Source organism: Momordica charantia (genome assembly GCF_013281855.1).
Source record: "Momordica charantia cultivar OHB3-1 chromosome 7 unlocalized genomic scaffold, Mcharantia_2.0 BLBB01000007.1, whole genome shotgun sequence".
Classification (NCBI taxonomy): domain Eukaryota; kingdom Viridiplantae; phylum Streptophyta; class Magnoliopsida; order Cucurbitales; family Cucurbitaceae; genus Momordica; species Momordica charantia.
The window spans coordinates 14,615,452-14,637,224 of record NW_028275165.1 but is presented as its reverse complement, the minus strand read 5'-3'; the positions used below and the strand labels follow the sequence as shown (position 1 = coordinate 14,637,224).

Below are 21,773 nucleotides of genomic sequence, written 5' to 3'. Positions count from 1 at the left end.
ATAATTTTTAAAAATTTTTAGAAAATCATTTAAAATTTGTTTGTGTGAGAAAAGTTATATAAAGTCAATGTTGAATTTGTTGAAGAATAAAATTGATATTTTAAAAAGATATATTTAAATGCTCTTGAATTTTCTAGAATCCAAAAAGAAAAATCTTTTTGGCAGTGTTGTTGCAATGCAACTATACTCTTCATAAGCATATAATTCTTAGTGTAAATTTTAAAACATTTTCAAGAATAAATCTTGCAAAACTAATATTGCTATCCAAATATTTTGGATTGTATTTATAAATTTTCCTAAAAAAGAAATGTGGTTATTTAAAAATATCAGACAAACATAAAGGTCTAATAAGTTAGGTGAACACAATTTTACAAAATAAAAAAAAAAAGTTTTACTAATCTGAACATAGCTAAGACACTTATCTCTTACCAAAAAATCGTGAGTTTGAATCCCCACCCCTACATTCATGTTGTATCAAAACACACAAGTCTAAAAAAAATCCACAAAAAATTACCGAATACCTAAAGGTCGAAAAAAGATTATGCTCATTCTAAATTTTAGAAAACGAACAAATATAGCAATTAAATTTATAGATCAAATTTGTAAAAAGAAGGTTACGCGTTGCTAGCCTATCTGATGCTTTAATACGTGTGCCTAGCACATGCTTCAATTTAATTAACTTTTTTCTTTTGCCGCCAAATCATCTATATTTCAATGTACTTTCAAACTACATCTATAAATTTTCAAGCTTTCAAGCTTCTCTTCCTCTCTCCTTCCTTTGGTGGGGTTTAGTTTTTTCTTTCCCTTTTGCCCTTGTCTTCTCTTCTTCTTCTCAAATAATAAGATGTCAATCTCATTCAATCTCATTCTTTTGCTTCTTTGCATCTCCTTTCAAACATGCTATTCCGAGAGTCTTCGCTTTGCTGATAACAAATCTAAGACGAAACTTCAAGCTCTTAGTGAGGTTAGTAGTTTGAGAACGTCTCTGTTTCTTGTTTTTTTTTTCTCCTTCTGAAGGCGGAGATAGTATGTATATAGTCTCTTTCAATTCTAAAAATCTAGTGACGTAATTCAGAGGAGAATTACGAAATCTTAAGTATTTTATATTTATGATGTGTTTGGGAGTGATTTTGGCATAGTCGTCAAAATCACTTTGCCATTGTCAAAATTACTTCCGTATCCATTGATCATGTTTAATTAGGAAATTAAAAATTGATTTTATGAAAGCTTAAAATCACTTTAGATTGATTTTTAAGGTATCACTTGAATGATGATTTTGAAAAATCAATTATATTTAAAATCTCTTTTTTCAAAACTACTAATTAATTCTACATCCCTCCCAAACACAACATTACTTTTTTATTAAGACAACCTACACTTTTCTTCTTGCCATGCCCCCTGATTTCTACTTTCTAAAAAGGAAAAAGAATCAAAGTTTTACATGAAAATTAGTCTTTAAAAAAATATTACATTATATTTATTTATTTTTAATATTTATTATATAAATTGATAAAATAGTGTTTTAATTTTATGTTTATGAAAACATTTATTGTTTTATTTCTCATTACTTTCTTTTAAATGAAAACAGAACTGTAGGAAATATTTAGTATTTATTTCTTGTTTTTTTCTCTAAAATTTTAAATTAAAAAAAATTTCTTTTTATATGAAATCAATTTTGTAATTAAATATTCAAATTTCTTATGTTATATTTATTTTTTAATATTTATTATGCATTATATAAGTCAAGAATGATAAAATTATGCTTTTATTTTATGCTTAGAAAAGATTTGAAAATGGGAACAAAACACACAAAACTTGATTTTGTTTTTCTAAATTTCTAGACAATTAATTTTGATCTTTTCTAATGGGAACAAAACACAAAAAACTTGATTTTGTTTTTCTAAATTTCTAGACAATTAATTTTGAAATAATTTCTTAAAAATGAGAAAGGAGAAAGAGTAACATTTACCCACCTTTCTTAAAAACTAGAAACAAGAAACAAGAGATAGAAACGTCATGAAAGTGGCCCTAAAGTCTTGTTTTCAAAACTTCCATACAATGTTTTTTTTCTTAAAGATGAGAATTGAGAGATGGATCAAAACCATTACCGAATGCTTATACCTCTAAAAATTTGAAAACCGGAAATAAGAATGTTCCAAAAAAACCTAACATTCTTTTTCAAAGAAACCGAAACGTTACCGATCAATCCTAAAAAAACCCGAAACAAATATCATCTAGTTAATTATTTACAAATATCCGAGCTTTTTGTTTTGTGTTTTTGCTCTTCATCTTGTACGGAAGATTGGCAACGATGGTTCAGATTTCTTGGGACAAACCAGCAACAGAAAGCATGGAGTTATCATCTTCAAAGCCACCTGAAAATCATAGAGAGACTCTCAGATCCAAAACATCAAATAAATTGAACAAGAGGAAGAAGCAGCTGAAGAAATCAGAAGAAAACTTCAAAAAAGTTTCATGGCGACTGCCCCAATACGATCATGATCACAAGAAACATAAAGTGCATGGCGTTTTCGATTCAGATTATGAACAAGCAAGGACCCATCCTCCTTCTCATAACTAAATATATATGGTTGGAAATGCAACCAAAATCTTACATTAACCAAATAAATAAAGGGAAGATATAGGGTTAATCAGTGGTGGACAATAACTCTATTGACACGAGATCTTTTTGAGTAAAATAAAAAATAAAGATGTGAGAGGAGATACTTGAGGTAAGAGAATTCCGTTGTCGTTAACATTAATGTTAATTACTATAATGATGTTGCAAATGTACCTTCCTTTGGTCATATTTATTTTTGCTTCTCTTCTTAATTAGCTATATTATACATGGAAATTTCTACCTTTTTCACTCATAAATTAAAAGCGTATATGATTGGAAGTTGGTCTTGAAGATTTGCATTTATTTAATCCATAAAACTTTTTTTTTTTGTTAGTCTCAAAAGTTTAAGGTATTCGTTTATTCTTATTGAATACTTGTACCATTGTTAAGGATTCCACATTGAAAAGATAAAAGACCTAACAAAGGTTTATAATAGACATGAGCTACTCTTCTCATTACCAATTGGTTTGAGATGGAAAATCCATAAATATTAATATGGTACCAGAGTCCGACAAGCTCAAATAAACATCTGATCCAAAAATGGGAACCGGCCAAGATTGATGAGCTAAAAAGAACCACAATCTTTCTTGAGGGGCATGTTAAAGACAATTGCATAAATAAAGATTTTGTTTTATCATTCATGAATCCATAGGTGTTATTTGTAATTCTATTTTTATTTATTAAAAGATAGTAACCTGAATCAAGGAGGGAGATATTAGGCAACAAGCCTTCAATATTGCCTTCTTTACTTCATCTTAAATTAGAAAAAAAAAACATATAACAATTAAAAAGTTATAGTTTCTTTTTCTCTAATTTGACCCTCCTAAATTATATATACATGATATGTGAAATTTTGTCCCTCATAAACATTTCTCGCTCTACTTTAGAATATGGTAAGTTTCGTTTTTAATCAGTGTAAGTATACATATAAAACAAAATCTTTCGTTTAAATATTATTTAGATTTTTGTATTTTTCTACCTTAGTTTCTTTTAATCTCTCTACTTTTAATAAAAATCTATTTTGTAAATATAGACCAAATTTGTCACTTTCTAAAAGTAAACGAACTCGAACGGACATTGCAAAAGTACAATGACTAAAATGAACAAAAATGAACAAAAGTCAAAAGTACGACGATCAGATGAACATTTTAAAAGCATAGGATCCAAATTAACAACGACATAGTATATTAACCCGAAATTTTTAGTTTGGAACTCTTACATTTGGCTGATTGGATACTCTTATTCTTCATTATATTAATTGAGTTGTTGAGTGACTGCATAAAACTTGCCCTAACAAGTAATTAATTTGGGTAAGCTTCAATAGCTAAATGGGTCTCCCTGTACGATTGCAATGATAGAAGAGAACCTTAAACAAGTAAAATCTTAGCAAAATAAAATATTGCTCGATAGAGGAGAATCTTAAGCAAGTGAAATCTTAGCAAAAATAAAGCTAAATTAAGCCAAATACATTCCAAACCGTAAAAAGCAACCACTCCAATTAGTTCAAAACTTTATAAATTTGGACTATAAATTACAACTTAGTTTTATTTCATAGTGGAAGAATGACTAAAGTAATATAATCCATAATATTAATTGCATTTCCAAAAATGGAAGTGAATTAGAAGAACCATAAACTAATTGAATGTAGAAGAAAAGGGCATTGAAACACGAACATGTTTGTGTGGCTTTAATTAAAATAATTCTTGTCTACTATGTTTTTAGAGAAATCAACTGTAACATGAAGCTCTATGAATTTCAATTTTGATATGGGAAAAAAGTTATAACGTATATTAAATTGACGAACCTAACCCAGTTGGTTAAAGACATGTATCTCCGACCAAAACATCATGTATTTGAATTCTTACCCTCACATGTTGTTTGTTACGGACAATATTACTCTCGTACTTCCAAGTATCTCCACAGTGGTATGGTATTTTCCATTTCGGGCATAACAAAAAATAAAGTCGTGAGGGTTTATGACCAAAGCAGACAATATCATACCATTGTGGAGATATTTTGGGTACTTGGGGTATCGTTGTCCTTAACAAGTTGTATTAGAGTCATGTTCTGAATCCTAATTATGTCGGTGAAATCCTCAGGTGCCGAACAAATAAGTGATGAGCTTCGGATTGTGTAGTTCATGGTGTGATCCGTTTGGTTATGCTTAGATTGTGTGAAGCCTTTGATAAGAGCAATCTTTTGTTTGACCCGATAGTGGATGGATGGTTGACTACTTGAGGGAGGCTCGGTGGTACAATTATCTCCATTAGTATGATGTTTTTGGGTGAAACAAGAAATAAAGTCGTGAAGGTTATACCCAAATAATACATAGGACATTGTTTTTAACATTGTTTTAATTTAAGTTTAACACAACTATTTCATATTATTCAAATTTGCATTCTTCGCAATAATTTTTTTTAAAATATTTTATGAAAACATTAAAGAAAAACAACGTTATGGTACAAAATTTTTCCTTAAAAATTCGGGGATACGGTCGTGTGAGAAAAGATATATAAAGTCAATCTTAAATTTGTTGAAAAATAAAATTGGAATTTTAATTTTTTTTTCTAATTAAAAAGCGCTTGAGTTTTTGAGCATCCACTTTTAAAAGCTGATAATGAACAAAATTTTTAAATAAAAAATTTGTTTGGCAGTGTTGTTGCAAGTTTTGCAACTATATTCTTCCCAGCATATAATTGAGCAACCTCCAAAAATCTGCGAGCAATAGAAAAACCAACACTTCCCATGGAAAGAAAAAGCAGCAAACCATTCATGTTTCAAACTTTTTTATTTTTATTTATTTATTTATTTTTTTAGAAAATGAAACCGTTTGATAAATGTTTTTTTTCTTTTTCTTTTTTCGTTTTTTTTTTTACAAAATTAGGAAGTTAAAAGAGGGAATAAAGATAGTACGGAGAAACTTAACTTTAGATAGAGTAAATTTAGAAAGATAAAAAGAAAAAAAGCTTAGAGAAAGATTTCATGCTTCACTCCATCTTTTGTGACTCTGGATAGACTTCATGCTTCGCTCCAGAGGTAAATTTAAGTTTAACTTCTGTAACTCTACTATAGACCAAAGGTTACACTCTCATGCACTGTAGATGAGTTATGTTCACGCATATTGTTGTTACGGTTTAGAACTCTTGTGTACAAGTGTACACAACTGTTGTAGCAAGTGATAAAAAGATCGTATCCACAAGGATTGATAACTAAACACTTCAACAATTACTTAAGAAAATAAGCAAATTAACAAAATATGTTTTGAATAATAAAAACTAAAGAAACTTAGACAAAATAGTGTATAGACGATTTGCTGAGTAAAAACAAGTAAAAACCAAACAGAACCAAACAGATTAAAGGAAAGTGTGCAAATAAGAGGTTAAATACTTATGTTTAAAAGGGTAAGGGGAAAGAGTTTATGTGACTTTTTTTGGGCTACTCTAACGATGCTACAACATTAACAATGTTGATATACTGGCCAAATAGACACGAAATCTTCCCAGATTTCCATATTTTCTGCTATTCATGTTTTTAGACAAACTTGACAGCATATATACTCAGTTTATAACCTTGCTAGGTGAGCTTTATTCCTAAGTACTCATACTCTAAACTCAAGTGGATCTAGCACGAATTGAAGCCAAACACTTCCTATTACAATTTTCCAAGAGTTAATAAGAAGATATCTCAATATGTTGGCCAAGCACATTGAAAATTAAACGTTAAAAACAATTTCAACTCAGTATATATATCATTATTAAAGCCAAAGCAAAGTTTATAGCCCAAGAACAAGGTCACAACATCCTCCCCCTTACAAATAAACTTAGCTACTCAATACCATACAAGAAAAGAGAAGAAGAAAATACAAAACCGATGCACTTAAGAGTACAGAAGAAGAAGAAAATGAAGAATATCAGCAGCCCTTCTCTCTTTGTTGTCTTCTTCAACGAAGAAAATGAAGAATATCAGCAGCCCTTCTCTCTTTGTTGTCTTCTTCAACGGTTTTTTTGGGAGCTTTCTTGAAGTGAGAGTGAAGTTATTTGATGGGAGTCTTGGAGGCACCCCTCAAATATAAGCTTTTATACCCCTCTTGATTTTAGGGCAACACAAATGATAAAGTGGACCCCAGCTCAGCATATCAGGTATTTTTTTTCGTTTCACTGCAGTAATTTCTTGGGTAAAAGTTGTCATTGTCAACTCTGTCTTTTTCTGCCTTTTTGCTTCCGATGCTGTAGCATCAACAATGCTACAACAAAACATTCAAAATTAGGCTATTCTTCATAACTCTCAACATCATTTGAAAATGCAGGGAAGTTAGTGAATTTGAAACATTATTTGGACAAAATCAGTGTAGAGTGGGTGTTAGTGAGACTATCCTTAGCTAATTTATATGAAATTCTTGCTCAAATAACTCTCTTTTGGAGAGTTATCACATATAATTATAACCGTTCATTAATCCTTCACAATGTGATCCATGGTTCCAACGGGATGAAATTACCATTTTGCCCTCGGTTCCATTTCTTATTCCTTAAGTCTCACTGGTTCTCTAATGGATTTCGATGATCTTATCATGGTTTAATCCTTCTTGAGGTATAAAAAATGCATGTACCTTGTCATCGAAGCCTCAAACGAGCACTTTAAAGGAATAACTTATATACTCACTCTATAAGAAGAAGTAAACACTTTGCACTTTTCAAGATTCAGTGGCTGTCAATCTCATCTTGTGTAGAAATGTTCTTAGCTCTCTAATTAAATATGTTCTCAGAACAGTAGGCTTATTGGGCGAATGCTTTGTTTACCCCCCACCAATGTGAATTAAAAAACACACTCACATAAACAAGAGTTCATAATACACTAAAGATTAAGATTAAATGAGCATATAACTATCATAGTGTTATGTATGCAATTTTTATAACGGTCTCATAATAAAATACAAGTTAAGACACGTCGCCATCCAACCTTATACAAACTCATTGTATATGATACCCCACTCACATGTCGCTATATGAACGATTATGATTAAATCATTTGCAACTTTTACAAAGTGGGCCACATCAATAATGTTAATAAGACAAGGCACCCAGCAATCTTATCAATATATTGTAGACTCTTTAGGTTGCTACTTGAAGATATTCCTCGTATATGTCAACTACATATCGTTCAAGTTTACACCAGTAATCTTAGATTTCCATAAGATGGATAATACATATTGCACATAAAAATAATCAAATTATCTTATTGATGAATTACGAGGCTTTAGGACATAAATTCTAACAGTAAATATACCATTCCTTCAACTAAGTACCAAAAAGATAATAAACCAGCTCACTAATCTCTTAGTATATTATCTGGTTTATGTTACAGAAATTAATCTTCATTATCATATTTTGTCGCATATTGTCCTCTTCAATTATATTTGTAGCCACCCCACTTTCTCGGCAATGATGATAGACGTCATTTCTGATCTTTTCTACCAAGTACAAACTTTGACTAACAGAAGAAATTTCAATAAGAAATAATAATATATAAATATGCAACACAAATCAAAATAACATTTGATGCTACGATTAACACACCCCAAATTTCATCTTTGTACATATTTGGTATCTTTCTCCAAGCATCATAATTCAGAGGGCAAAGTTGACAATTTCTTGCAATTGTTCTTAAAAAAGTTTCACAGTATACTTGAATCACCCTTCATAGGTTGATTCGAGTTATTAAATTCATCAACTACCTTGTGTCCATTAGGTAAGTTCCATACGTTAGACATACGTGTCTTACTACGTTTCTTACGCATCCCAAATGGATCTATTTTTAAAAGAAAATATAAAGGATATCAAGTAAAGTATGTAAATTGAATTTGTTTTTGTAATACCCATTTGTCCAATCACATTGAAATAAGACAACTTTTATATGAATTTCATGACTATGAAACTAAGTTAAGATTGCTATAGTGAATTATGCAAGAGAACATAAATAATAATGATATTATTGTAGAAGATGGAAACATGTATATCCATGCCGTAAGTATACTTATGAATGACATTAGAGTTCATTTACTACATGACATGTAATTTAATGTAGTTCAGAACATTCAAACCATTGAGACAAACGTAGAGTGACATTCCTTTCAACCTGGTTAAACCTTTTTGAGCTTTTTGTTGATTTATTGGATTATTATACTATGATTAAAAAAATTATGTGTTAATAATATGATTTTTTTTAGTACAACATGTGGGGGTGGGAGATCGAATTCACAACCTCTTGATTGGAGATATATGACAATTAATGTTGAGCTAATACTCACTTTGACTGTGTTTTTGATATGATTGAGTAGATATAATTGAATACTATCCTTAGTTGGAATATACGTTGCGTCAGTTGAACTTTTTTTTTTTTTTTGTGAATAGTTGTTTGAATTTTTTTTGCTTTTATTTTATGTTTTTATATAACTACATAATAGAATATATAAATGTTAGCTATATATTGGAATTTAAAGAATTTACACAGTGGGTACGAATGGTTGATGGATTTAATGTAAGTATATATTTCAATCTAAAGTTTTTCTTTTTATGTCTATTACTTTTTATATGAATGGCTGTTTGAAATCTAAAATATTTAGAAATAGTGGGTCTATATTTCATTTAACATTAATAATAGGATATAAACTATATTGCAATGTAATCAATTTCATGAACGACAGATAAAACAAAAAGTGAAAATTATAATGCTTTCAAACCAGAAATAAAATATTATATTAATGAAATCCAATGGAAATAACAACGAAAGTACAACAATGTTTTAGTTGCATAAAATAAAAAACAAGGACAAGGGTATAAATTAGCGTATTTTCTATTGTGTAAGAGAAAATTTATATGAGTTCCTATTGTGACCATATCTTCCACGGGGACCGCATTTAACATGCTTTTTATATTCTAATACTGGAGGCAGTGGCAGATCCAGGAATTTCATTTAAGGGGCACAATACACATAAGAATTTAATAAAATAATCTACGATAAAAAATTTCAAAATGTTCATAGGTTCATAAATGAACTAATTGAATAACATTATTACAATGTCCTCTACGACTTTTCATATTCTTAAATGGATTCATGATAACGTTATTACCTAATTTATCAAATAAATCTTTCTCAATATATGCTATGAAACTATGGCTCATCCATTGATCTCTCATTCGATTACACCAATCGAGTCTTCACAATATTCATGGCAGAAAATGTTCTCTTTATAGTAGTTGTTGCAACAGACAAAATCAATACCAAGGTGAGAAATCGATAAACTAATGGATATACCTTATCTCTATTTGTCATTACAATTTTTATTGGAAAATCACTGATGCTTCTTAGATCGCCAACTCAATATTTGAGTGCACATCAATAATGTAATTTTGAAGTTGATCATCAAGTACAAAGAGTTCAATAGCTGATAAATCTCTTGGATAAAATTGAGCAAGATGATTAAGTTTTTGTCCATAAAAAGCAATGAATCACTCGGATACAAACATGTCACGCACAAAGAAGCAACTTAGTACTTATTTTAGTAAAATGGTTACTCAACTCTTGAAGCGGCATATCAATGCCTGAAAAAAACTTCAACACGATAATGATGCATATTTATAATTGGTTGAGATTTGCGTTCTCGTTGTCCTCAAATCAAGAACATATCATCCATCTTAAGAACTTGGATATCATGTTTATCACAAAAAGTAGAAACTTGATCCAGTAATGAATCCCAACTAGACTCCTTCAATGTTTGTAATCTTTCTATACAAATTCTGACTACATTCATGGCATTCACAATGTCCTGATCTTTTCTTTGTAATGCTTGAGACAAATTATTTATGATTCCCAAGATGATTTTCATAAAATGAAAAAAAAAATGAAGTCAAATGATTGGATTGAACTTATTAGAATCCCCACTTCATATTTCTGTTTCGAATTTGATCCACCTTGTACAATTGTCTCAAGTACATAAACAACTGATGAAAACATTGTAATAGTACTCAATAAAGCACCGTAATGTGATCCCACCGTGTATATCTGGGTCGTTTAACCATTGTCTCTTGATTCAATCCTCGGTCACTTGATAGTTCACCATTATCCAATGCTTCAAAAATTGCCATACTATTCTTTTCTCGTAGAATATCAAGACATTTTGCTGATGCCCCAATAACATTCACTGCATTTGTAACAATCAAATAAAAAAAAAGACCAGCAATTTTCATATGATTTTTTACAGTAGCTATAAGAGCTAATTGAAGCTGATGAGAAGACCAATAAATGTAAAAAGCACATTCATTTTTTCTTTTCAAAATAAGTGCTTTCAATCCATTAAACTCACCTTGCATATTAGTTGCTCCATCATATCCTTGTCCTCGCAAACTAGCAATGTTTAACCCATGTTGAGGAAAGAAATTCATCAATAGCTTCCTTAAGTGAGAGAATTTGTATTAGAGACATGTATAATTCCAACAAATTGTTAAATCACATGACCTTTGCCCACATATCGCAATACAATTGACATTTTCTCCTTTGAGGATATATCTTTGGATTCATCAATCAAAATAAAAAATAAGTTATCACCCATATCTCTTATAATTGCATTCATAATTTCTACTGCAATACAATTTACAATATCTTTTTGAATATCGATGTAATCAATTTCAAATTGTCTGGAGCATTTTGCAAAGTCACAGCTTCAATATTCTTGTGGTGGTCACATAGTTATCACAAAATTTCAAGAAAATTACCTTGATTTTTTTAATCATCTGTCTCATCATGTCCATGAAATGGAAGCCCTTGTTGTAATAAAAACTTAATACAATCAATTGATGCACCTAATCGAGTTCGATATTCAACTCGTGCGTGGTCTGACATCCTATTAAAAAACATCTCAATATGTTGCTTTTGTTTTTAAAAGAGCCTCACATTTAACCCAAACTTGATTATGTGCACTATTAGGACCACCAACATGAGTTTAGAATTTCTCTTTTCTCTTCCAATTAGAATATCCTTCACCAATAAAATGATCACTTCCTGATTGTTCACCAACTTCTTGTTTGAATAAGTAGCAACATAAACAAAATGCAACATCCTTTGAATATTATATTCTAACCAATTAGGATATTCAATGAACGAAGCTATAGATTAAATCGTCTTGACTTCTATCCAAATTTCTTGAATGAAAAAATATGATTTCGCGGCTAACAATGACCCTTTTGTAAATAAGCTCTATGAACTTGGTATTGAATATTACAATTATAATCAGAAATTTTAGGTCTTAGACCAGGATCAGATTTGCAGGTAGTTCTCATAAATTAACTTCTACAGACCTATCAGAATTATAATTACTCTTCTTTCTTAGAGAGGATGATTCAATTATTGTATTTATTTTATAATATTTCTCCATATTAATATCAAAATATTAAATTAAATCTACAAAAATATTAATAGAAAATATTCAAGAATTAAAACATAAATTTAACAATCATAAAAAATAAAACTAAAAGTCTAAAATAAATTGGAACTTAAGAAATAAAACTAAAAGTCTTAAAAGAGATTGGAAGCGTACTTGTCAATTGTATATTCTTACTTTCTTATAAAAAAAAAAACCTGTCCTTTGAATTTCACTCTAAAATTAAAAAAAAATCAACAATGTAAATATAAAAGTAAAAAATTAGTTTATTTACTAATAATTTGTTATGCAAATAAAAAATAAATGATACTTTGAGTGCACGAGATTCAATATTGTTGAGACTTGAGATTGAGAAATTATGTATTCTAACAGCTAAATATTGTTTAGAGTGAAAAAGTGATGTATTCTTGGTGGATAAATTTATTTTTACTTCTTTTAAGTTTATTTTTAGAGTTAGGTAATGGATTAAGCAGAAAAACACGTAGAAAATAAATTATAAATATTGCATGCATTAAGAATCGAACGAAGGTATAACAATTGAAAATTGAAGGCAAAAACTGTAGAAGAAAGAAAAATAGAAATAAGACGTGCATTGTGATCAAACACAGGCTCTCAAAGTATGTTTTCTAACCTCTGTGTTTCTTTGACCAACTGAACAGCAACAAATTTCTGAATTTTATGCAAAAGTATAACGTATTACTTTAGTTTTTTAAGAATTATATATAGAAAATATATTATATTTAAAATAATTTCGGGGGCACGTGCCCCCCAGGCCCTTATGTGGATCCGCCCCTAACTGGAGGGATTCTCAACTTCTTTGGTCTACAAACAACACATTCACATTTGATGGAACAACTTTTATGCTCTTCACATCTTCTGGAATATTTCAACTTGATTGATGATCTAATGAATGAATACATCCACTATAAGTAGAACATAATACTTATTGTAATAATATGAAGAGACGTAACCTTTAGTAGATAAATGTTTTTGTGTTGAGACGATATATGCATCAGCACACAATATTTTAATGATATCCCACAAACAATAAGTACAACTTCGATTTGGAAGTATTATCTCAAACTGATTGTGATCACCTCGTAAATATCGTTATGGATTGAAAAAACCTATAAGAAAAAGGAAAATGATTAAACTGATTATGTTGATATACATAATTGCGATGTTGACGATATTATTTTGATAAATATATATCACACGTTATAGGTATATAATATATACCATAATTCCTTACTTAGAATGTAGACAATTACTTGAAATGATGATCCAATGGAAACATATATACATAGAAACAAAGAAATTTAAAGTACACTGGAATGTGATACTTACATGTATTGTATGACCCGTAGAAATTTGCTTTCTTAACTTATTCTTAGCATTTTTTTGAATTCGGTCATTTGGAAATCTGCAACATCATAGAACCACCTTTGCAACATCATCCTCAAAACTTCAATTATAGAAGTTATTGGTAATTCTCTTGCATCCTTCATGACAGAGTTTAATCTTTTTGAACATTGGTTGTTATTAAATTATATCTTATAGAAGGTAAATATGAAAACTACCCTCTAGAAAAACCTATGGAAGACAACTTCTCACGAATACCTCATACAGTTCAATCTAATTGGTGTAAATTATGTTCAAAATACTCAGCATTGTATGCTTTGACACATGAGAAGAATAACTGATCAGGCACCTTGTCCTAGTACTTCTTCTTCAAATTCTTGAAAAGGTGTAAAGCACGTAGAAGCTTTAGGAAAAACCTTTTCAGCTAATTTGACTATACTCTTCTATCTGTTTGAAACAATTACAAGATATTTACGAAAATCTATACATTGTTTGAGTTGTTCCAAAAACTAAAGCATTGTTCTCAATATCAACAAAACCAAATGCGAAAGGAAAATTTTGATCATTTGTATCTAACGTGAAGGTAGATAATAGAATATCAACATACTTATTTTTTTAATTATTATTATTGTTATTATTTTTACTTCATTAAGTTTAATTTTAATTGTTTTGTTAAAAATAACATAAGTTTTAATTAAATTAAAATAAAATAAATTGTTTTAAAAAAGAATTTGATTTGATTTAATTTACTTTTTAGGATTTTATTTAAATGAAATAGTTTTTTCTTCATTTTACGAAGCAATTTTTCTCCCTTTGATTTTTTCTTCGTAAAAAACTTCACAGGTGTCCTCCTTCCCTTATTCTACTCCCTCCTTTTTTCTCTCTTCTTTTTTTACTCTTCTTCTTTTACCATTTTATTTTTTTTACTTATTTAAGAGGACTGGGAGCACAGAAGGAGCAAGACAGAGGAAATAGAACAAAGAGTAGAAAAGGAAGTAGTGAGGGTCATTTAAATTTTTTTATTAAGGAAAGACACCTCTTCCTCTTGAAGATTGACAGCAAATGGAATCTTTGGCTTAACTCCAACATATCCGACGACGACAGACCGGCGACGACAAACCCGCAAACTCCGGCACACAATCCCAATGAACGCCCGAACAGTAGCAGCAAACAATGGTGGAATCTAAAGGTGCAGATATAGTTTCAAAGACCGGCGAGCACACATGACCAACCTACATGAAGCCTCGGTGACCACCACAACCAAGCAAAACTCCGACGAAGAAAGATTCCAACGAATCCAGATCGACGCCAACTTCACGTTCTGCTGGCAGACGGTACACTCAAATACGCAAGATACTACGTATACATCCTTCAAAAATAAAAAGGTTTAAAGTATCATACACAACATATTTCTCCTTTTATAAAACAAAATTGTTTAAAATAAAGTTTTGTTCTAAATAAACAAAATTTTCAAAAATAAGTAAGAAAATTTTTAAATTAAGTTCAAAAAGTTTTGAAAAGAAAATAAAAGATTTTGGAGAATAAAATTTATTTTATTTGGAAAATCAAGTCAAGTGTAAAAAAAAAAATTTGTTTTAAGTTTTTTTAATTTCAAAATAAGAAAAGTTGACTTAAAAGAAATTGTTTTAAAATAAAATATTTGTTAAATAAGTTTTTTTTAAAAAAAGAATGAGATTTTATAAATAATTTTGATGATATAAATAAGAGATTTTTTTATACACAAAAAAATTAAAACGAATTTCGAATTCAAAATAAATAAATAAAAGTTTTATTTTTTTCTTTTTAAATAAATGATTTCGTTTAAGTTTAAAAATAAAACATTTGTACTTTAAAAAGAAAACTTAGTTTGTATCTTAAGGTGTTGTTGAAAAAAAGGTAATCAAGCGGTGTTTGGACAGAAATACAGATTTAATTCACACTCCAAGAACTAATCAGAAACTTGAGGGTTGAAGAATTGAAAAGCTTGATTACATGGTTAGTAATGTAACCCCTTTTTAATCAGCACATAGAGGGCATCAAAATAATAAGGAAAAATACAAACAGTAAACCTATGATTGCTATACAAAAAGAAAATAATCAAAGGAAAATAATTCTAACGGTAATGTCCAGTTAGGATCAATTATGAGCTGATTCTTGGGCAATTAATTAGCTCATTTAAAGGCAATTTGCCAGCTAGGCTGACACTCTTTCAATCACCAATTACTGCTTTGCCGTTGTGATGTTTCTGATTTTTTGGAAGGAATCTTCAACATCTTCTTATTATTTTAAATCATTTCTCAAACTGGAGGTAAGGATTTCGCGAACTCCAAGTTTGCACAATAGATTATGGAAAGTAGCCTTAGGTAGGGGTTTTGTGAAGATATCAGCAATTTGGTTGTAGGATGGAACATACTTGGTAATTAATGAGCCTAGAGCTACTTTTTTTCAAACGAAGTGATAGACTAGTTCAAGGTTTTGGATCTAGCATGGAAGACAGGATTGTTGGACATTTGAATTGCACTCATGTTGTCACAGGATAATTCAAGTGTTTTGAGAAGAGTGATCCCTAAGTCTCGGAACATGAAAGTGATCCAAGTGAGTTCTGCTGTTGCATTTGCCATGGCTCTATATTCAGCTTCTGAACTGGAACGTGACACAGTTGGTTGTTTCTTTGATGACCATGATATGAGATTTGATCCGAGAAATACACAGTAGCCAGAGGTGCTTCTTCTTGTTATTGGACATCCACCCCAATCTGCAACACAAAATGCATACAAATTTAGTGAACTATTCTTAAAGAAGGTGATGCCATGTTGGCTGGTTTTTTTTAGGTATCTAAGTATTCGTTTGACTTCCCTGAAATGTTTCACTTGAGGTTGTTGTAGATGTTGACAGACTTTATTGACTGCATGAGCAATGTCTAGCCTAGTTAGGGTGAGATATTGAAGTGATCCAACTAGACTTCTATAAGCTGTTGCATCAACTTATTCCTCATCCTTGTGAGAAGTATTTGGATTTAGGGCCATAGGAGTTGAGATAGATGATGCTGACATCATTTCTGACTTTGAGAGTATATCCTTGGCATATTTGCTTTGAATGATGTGATATCCATTTGGGATGTGTTGAACTTCAATGCCAAGAAAAAAATGCAGCTGGCCAAGGTCTTTGATGGCAAATTCTTTGCCAAGCTGTTGATTAAGAGTCTTGACAAGGGTAGTGTTATTTCCAGTAATGATAATATCATCTACGTAAACAAGCATGAGAATAAGAATATTGTTATTTTTATAAATAAAAAATGAAGGATCTGATTTGCTGCAAGTGAATCCTATATGAAGGAGAAAGTGTGAGAGACGTTCAAACCAAGCTTTAGGGGCTTGTTTGAGTCCATAGATTGCCTTCTGTAACCTGCAGACATGATTAGGGAGTCTAGGATTTAAAAAACCTGGTGGTTGAGCCATGTAAACGTCTTCTTTTAGGTGTCCATGGAGAAAGGCGTTTTTCACATCAAATTGCCTAAGATTCCAATTGAAGGAAGCTATAAGGGGAAGAACAAATCTGATTGTTGTAGATTTAACAAATGGGCTGAAAGTTTCCTTGTAGTCTGGTCCCTCAATTTATGAGTAACCTTGGGCTACTAGTCTAGCTTTGTGTCTTTCTATGGATGCATCCTCCTTATATTAAATCTTGAAAATCCATTTTCTCCCCACAATGTTTGTGTCCTTCGACTTGTTTACGAGATCTCATGTTTTATTGTCATGAAGAGCCTTAAGTTTTTCTTCCATCGCTTTTCTCCAAATTGGATCTTTGAGTGCTGTTTTGTTGCTTTTAGGTTCACTTTTTTATTTCTCACTATGAAGAGCCGTAGGATATGAGTTCTCAATTCTCAACTTTGACTTCAACCGAGTCACCATGGGGTGTATACTTTAGCATCAATAGATGTGTCAGCTGCACTGGTTGTAGCAGCATTATTGTCAATGGTGCTCCTGCTTGTATTTTGTTGTGAATCTAAATCAAAAGGTAAATCAACAAACAAGTAATCACTAATGTCAGAAATAGAGTTAGGAATAGAGTTTGAGATTTCTTGTTCACTGATGTCACATGTGTGATTGATTTCCAAATTCTGTTCTTTCTCACTTATTGTCTCGTTGTTCTATTGTATATCTGCATCAATAGGGAGTAAATTATTAATTAAATAGTCATTAAGTAAGGATTTTTGGTGAGATCCTTTTCTTGTGATCTTGGGACATCAGCTTTCTGTTGTTGATCATTATTTTCTTGTCTTTGATCATGGTTCATTTGGACATTTGTTTCAACTCTTGAGATGAGATTTTCATCCGCTAGCAAGTAAGTGCCATCAAAATGTGTTGATTTTTTGAGTATAGTAGGCATAGATTTTTTATGTTATATGACATTTCAAGTTGTCTCATTTGATGTAGAAGGAGATTACCAATCTAAAGTATCTGCATAACTAGTGACATCTAAATTTTGGTTGTTAAGAGATGAGTGAGTAGAAGAATGGTAAAAATCTTCATCAAATATGACATGTCTTGAGATTATATATTGTTAGTTTCAGGTTTAAGACATCTATAACCTTTATGAGAAGTACTATAGCCTAGGAACACACATGGATAGGTTTTCTTTTCAAACTTGTCCTTAGTTATATTTTTCATGTAAGGAAAACACCTACAACCGAATATTTTCAAATGATTGTAGTTTGGATCTTTATGAAACAACATGGAAAAAGGAGTTTTCATTTTCAACATAGATGATGACATTCTATTTATAAGAAAAGTGGCAGTTAAAAAGCTATCAACCCAATATTTTAAAGGCATATTAACTTGAAAGAGTAAAGCCAAATCGGTTTCCACTACGTGTCTATGCCTCATTTTAGCCACTCCATTTTGTTGTGGTGTGTTTGGGCAAGACATTTGGTGATGAATGCCTTTTTGTTCGAGCAGCTGTTTGAGCTTCAAGGATTTAAACTCTCCTCTTCCATCTGTTTGAAATACTTTGATTCTCTTTTCAAATTGAGTTTCTATCATCTTATAGAACTTGTCAAAACATTCATAGAAATCAAATTTTCTTTTCAATGGAAATAGCCATGTATACCTAGAATGATCATCTATAAGGCTTGCATAGTATTTAAATCTTTGACAGGAGAGAGTAGGGGCAGGACCCCATAGATCACATTGTATTTTATCAAAGGGTAACAAGCTTAATTCATAATTCATTGAGAAAGGCAGCCTACAACTTTTGCTAAATTGGCAACTTTCACATATAGTAGTAGCTTTTTTCCATTCAGAAAACACTGATAAAGTTGTTATTATTCAAATGCTTAATAGATTTATTGTTCAAATGGCCTAAATGTTTATGCCATACAGAGAAAGGCAATTTATTTAGACTAGAAACAACAAAATAAGCAGCAGCAGGTGGTCTTTATTGATCCAAAGCATAGAGTCTCCCTTACTAGTACTTGCCCCTCCTTGCACTTAAAAGCAAAATCATGAGCAGTGAATGAGATAGAACAATCATTATCATGAGTTAGCTTACTAATAGATATTAGATTCTTTTTAATTTTGGGAACAACTGTTGTGCCTCCGCTTAATAGCAAGAGGGACGAGTGCAAGTGCACACTGTCAGAAATAATAATTTGGAAATATTCCAAGTTCGTCTCCATAGGGACTAGTTTTCTTTTAAAATTGATTTTGCAAATTGTTGGAATGAGCAATCGAGTTTGAGAATAATTGATTGGTTGAAATGCACGTTTTATAATTTAATAAAATAGAATTTTGAAACCAACCCTCATACTATTGACTAGCTTGAAGAGAAATGAATTACACCTATCAGAATCTCACACTAAATTTACTCTCTAATTGCAAACTGGTTCAACTCCTATTCCATACCGCTTTTGGTTTGTTTAGAAGATTATGCCAGTATTTAAAACATGTCTGTAAAATACTAGAAGAATCCTAAGTAATTAAAACTCCAACTTACGTTTAATGGGTAAGAGAGCCTATGTCTAGGATCTTGTTTAAGTTCTTATGTCTAAGTAACTTCCCATTTTATCTTGATGAACTCCGTTGACTCTAACATTTTCAGAATTAAACTCAACTGTTGTGATTTAAACAAGTGGCCAGCAAGTAAAATCAACTAGATTAATTAACTCAATCAAGATAAGCAATTTGAGCGTAAACGCCGTGCTATCTGATAGATGTAATTAAAATGATGGGAACTAAGTCATTCGTAAGAGGGTTGGAAAAGCAAATTAGCTACTCATAGAAACATGAAAAATAGAAATAATAAGAAATGGAGTGAAATAAAATGTCATATTAAGTTAAGAGTAATTACAATAGCTAAATTAAAATCGAGAACCAAAATCTAAAGAAAATGATAACAACAAAAAGGGATTGCAATAAAAATAATTTCAGGAATGTTGAACACAATTAAAGACAAAACAAATTATAAAAGTGTAAATTCTAGAGAGAAAGCAAGCTGGAATTTAAATGTCAAGTGAGCTCCCATTTGAAGCTTGATGGAACTTGGTATTTATAAGCTAAACCTTGCAAGTTGGTGGAGAAAATCTTGGGTATTTGAGTGGAGGAGCTACAATGGGGCTTAACAGCATTTGGTTGCACGGATCAACGGATGGGTTGAGATTTCTTCCAACTGCCCGGTCAACAAAAGCCCTTATTTGTAGGTGGAGAATGCGCCAAGCGCATTGTTGAAGTTTCTGGAGTGTTGGCGATGCGCCAGACGCATCGCTGCTAGCTTTAAGATGGCCTCTGTGTCATATGTAGCAGGTGCATTGCTACTTTTTCCTTCCTTTTTCCCCTATAAAACATATATATTTCCTCATAATTCCATCTATCTATCCAAAACCAAGTGTACAAGTCTTTTCTAAGAAATAGTCCCATTTATACCGGATTCAATGCATGAAACACACGTATTTAATTTCAGAAGACACTAAACATGCACAATTTGTAAACACTTTTTCCTAAAATTCAAGACTTATCAACAACTAACACATTATTGAATTCTAAATCACCATGGCTAGATTTTAGTTTTCCATGACAATGTGAGTAATATTTAATCCATTTCCATTACCAACATATAGTTTTTCCTCCCTATATATCTCTGAGTTTTAGAAACTTTACCTAAATCATTGACAACGTAAGAGGTGGCACCAGAGTCAGCATACATATTTGAGTCCATTCCATCTTAAAATGTCAACGCTGCTAGTGCTTTTGTAATTTCTTCAGATTGATATGCATGATCAAATCTATTCCAACATTTCAAAGCCGAGTGGTTAGTCTTTCCACAGATTTGACATTGTATATTGTTACCTTGATTTGATCCTTGAGTGGGAGAGTAAATATTTGATTTAGAAGCAGCAAAGTTGGATGGATTTTGGTTTTGAGCATTTTGTCTGGTGTTGAAATGAATTCCTCTTCCCGTTCCTCTTGGGTTGTAATATCCTCCTCTACTTCTGCCTCTTCCCTTTTGACTGTAATAGGCTTGATTTGCTTCAGGAGGAGAGATCTTTTCTTCTTTTATTTCATGGACATGTAGTTGCTATGAGCTTTTAGTGCTAAGATAAATTGGTTGAATGTTGGAAATGGAGTCTTTGACAACATAGCAATCCGAAATTCTTTATATTGATTGCCCAAGCCACGAGCTAGAGTGAATACCTTGCTTAAATCATCCAATGGTTTCTTCATGGCAGCAAGCTTGTCACTCAAGGATTTGAATTTCTTGATGTATTCATCAAGTGATAGATTCCCCTTCCTCAAATAGTGTAGAACTTCACTGATATGAATTTCATTTTCTTTGGTAATGGCTAGGGGAGTCTCTTCCAAAGATTTCCATACCTTATAAGTTGTATCTAATCCTTCGATCATTGCTAGAACTTCCTCAGAGATGATACCAAGTAACCAAGAAGTTAACAAACCATCATTATTGAGCCAAGTCTGCTCTTGAGTGAGCTTTGATTATGATTTTTCCATTGTGTCTAACTCTATTGAGCAGCCATTAGTCAGATGATGCTCTACTCCAAGACTTCTTACTAAGGGTAGAACTTGAGATTTCCATAATAAATAGTTAGTAGTACTAAGTTTGATTGAAATTAAACTAGAACGCTGATGAAAGGATTGTATAGTGAGTGCAGCTTCTGTTTTGGCCATGTGAATGAGAGTGTTTGTGTCAAAGGATTCGGATCAGATTTTTCCTGTGTTGAAGCTCTGATACCATGGAAAGAAAGTAATCAAACAGTTTTTGGACAGAAACACAGATTTAATTCACACTCCAAGAACTAATCACAAACTTGAGGGTTGAAGAATTGAAAAGTTGACTTAAAGGGAA

At 31.2% G+C, this 21,773-nt stretch overlaps 1 long non-coding RNA gene and 1 pseudogene across 1 annotated transcript; one reads left to right on the top strand and one right to left on the bottom strand.

The window, feature by feature from the left end:
- Nucleotides 1–443: 443 nt before the first annotated feature.
- Nucleotides 444–2,807, top strand: LOC148210428 (uncharacterized). The gene is made up of 2 exons (XR_015792294.1): nucleotides 444–964; nucleotides 2,302–2,807. It is a non-coding gene; the product is annotated as an uncharacterized LOC148210428 (long non-coding RNA).
- Nucleotides 2,808–11,117: 8,310 nt separating this feature from the next.
- On the bottom strand, nucleotides 11,118–11,952 carry LOC148210427 (uncharacterized; annotated as a pseudogene).
- Between the last annotated feature and the right edge of the window lie 9,821 nt (nucleotides 11,953–21,773).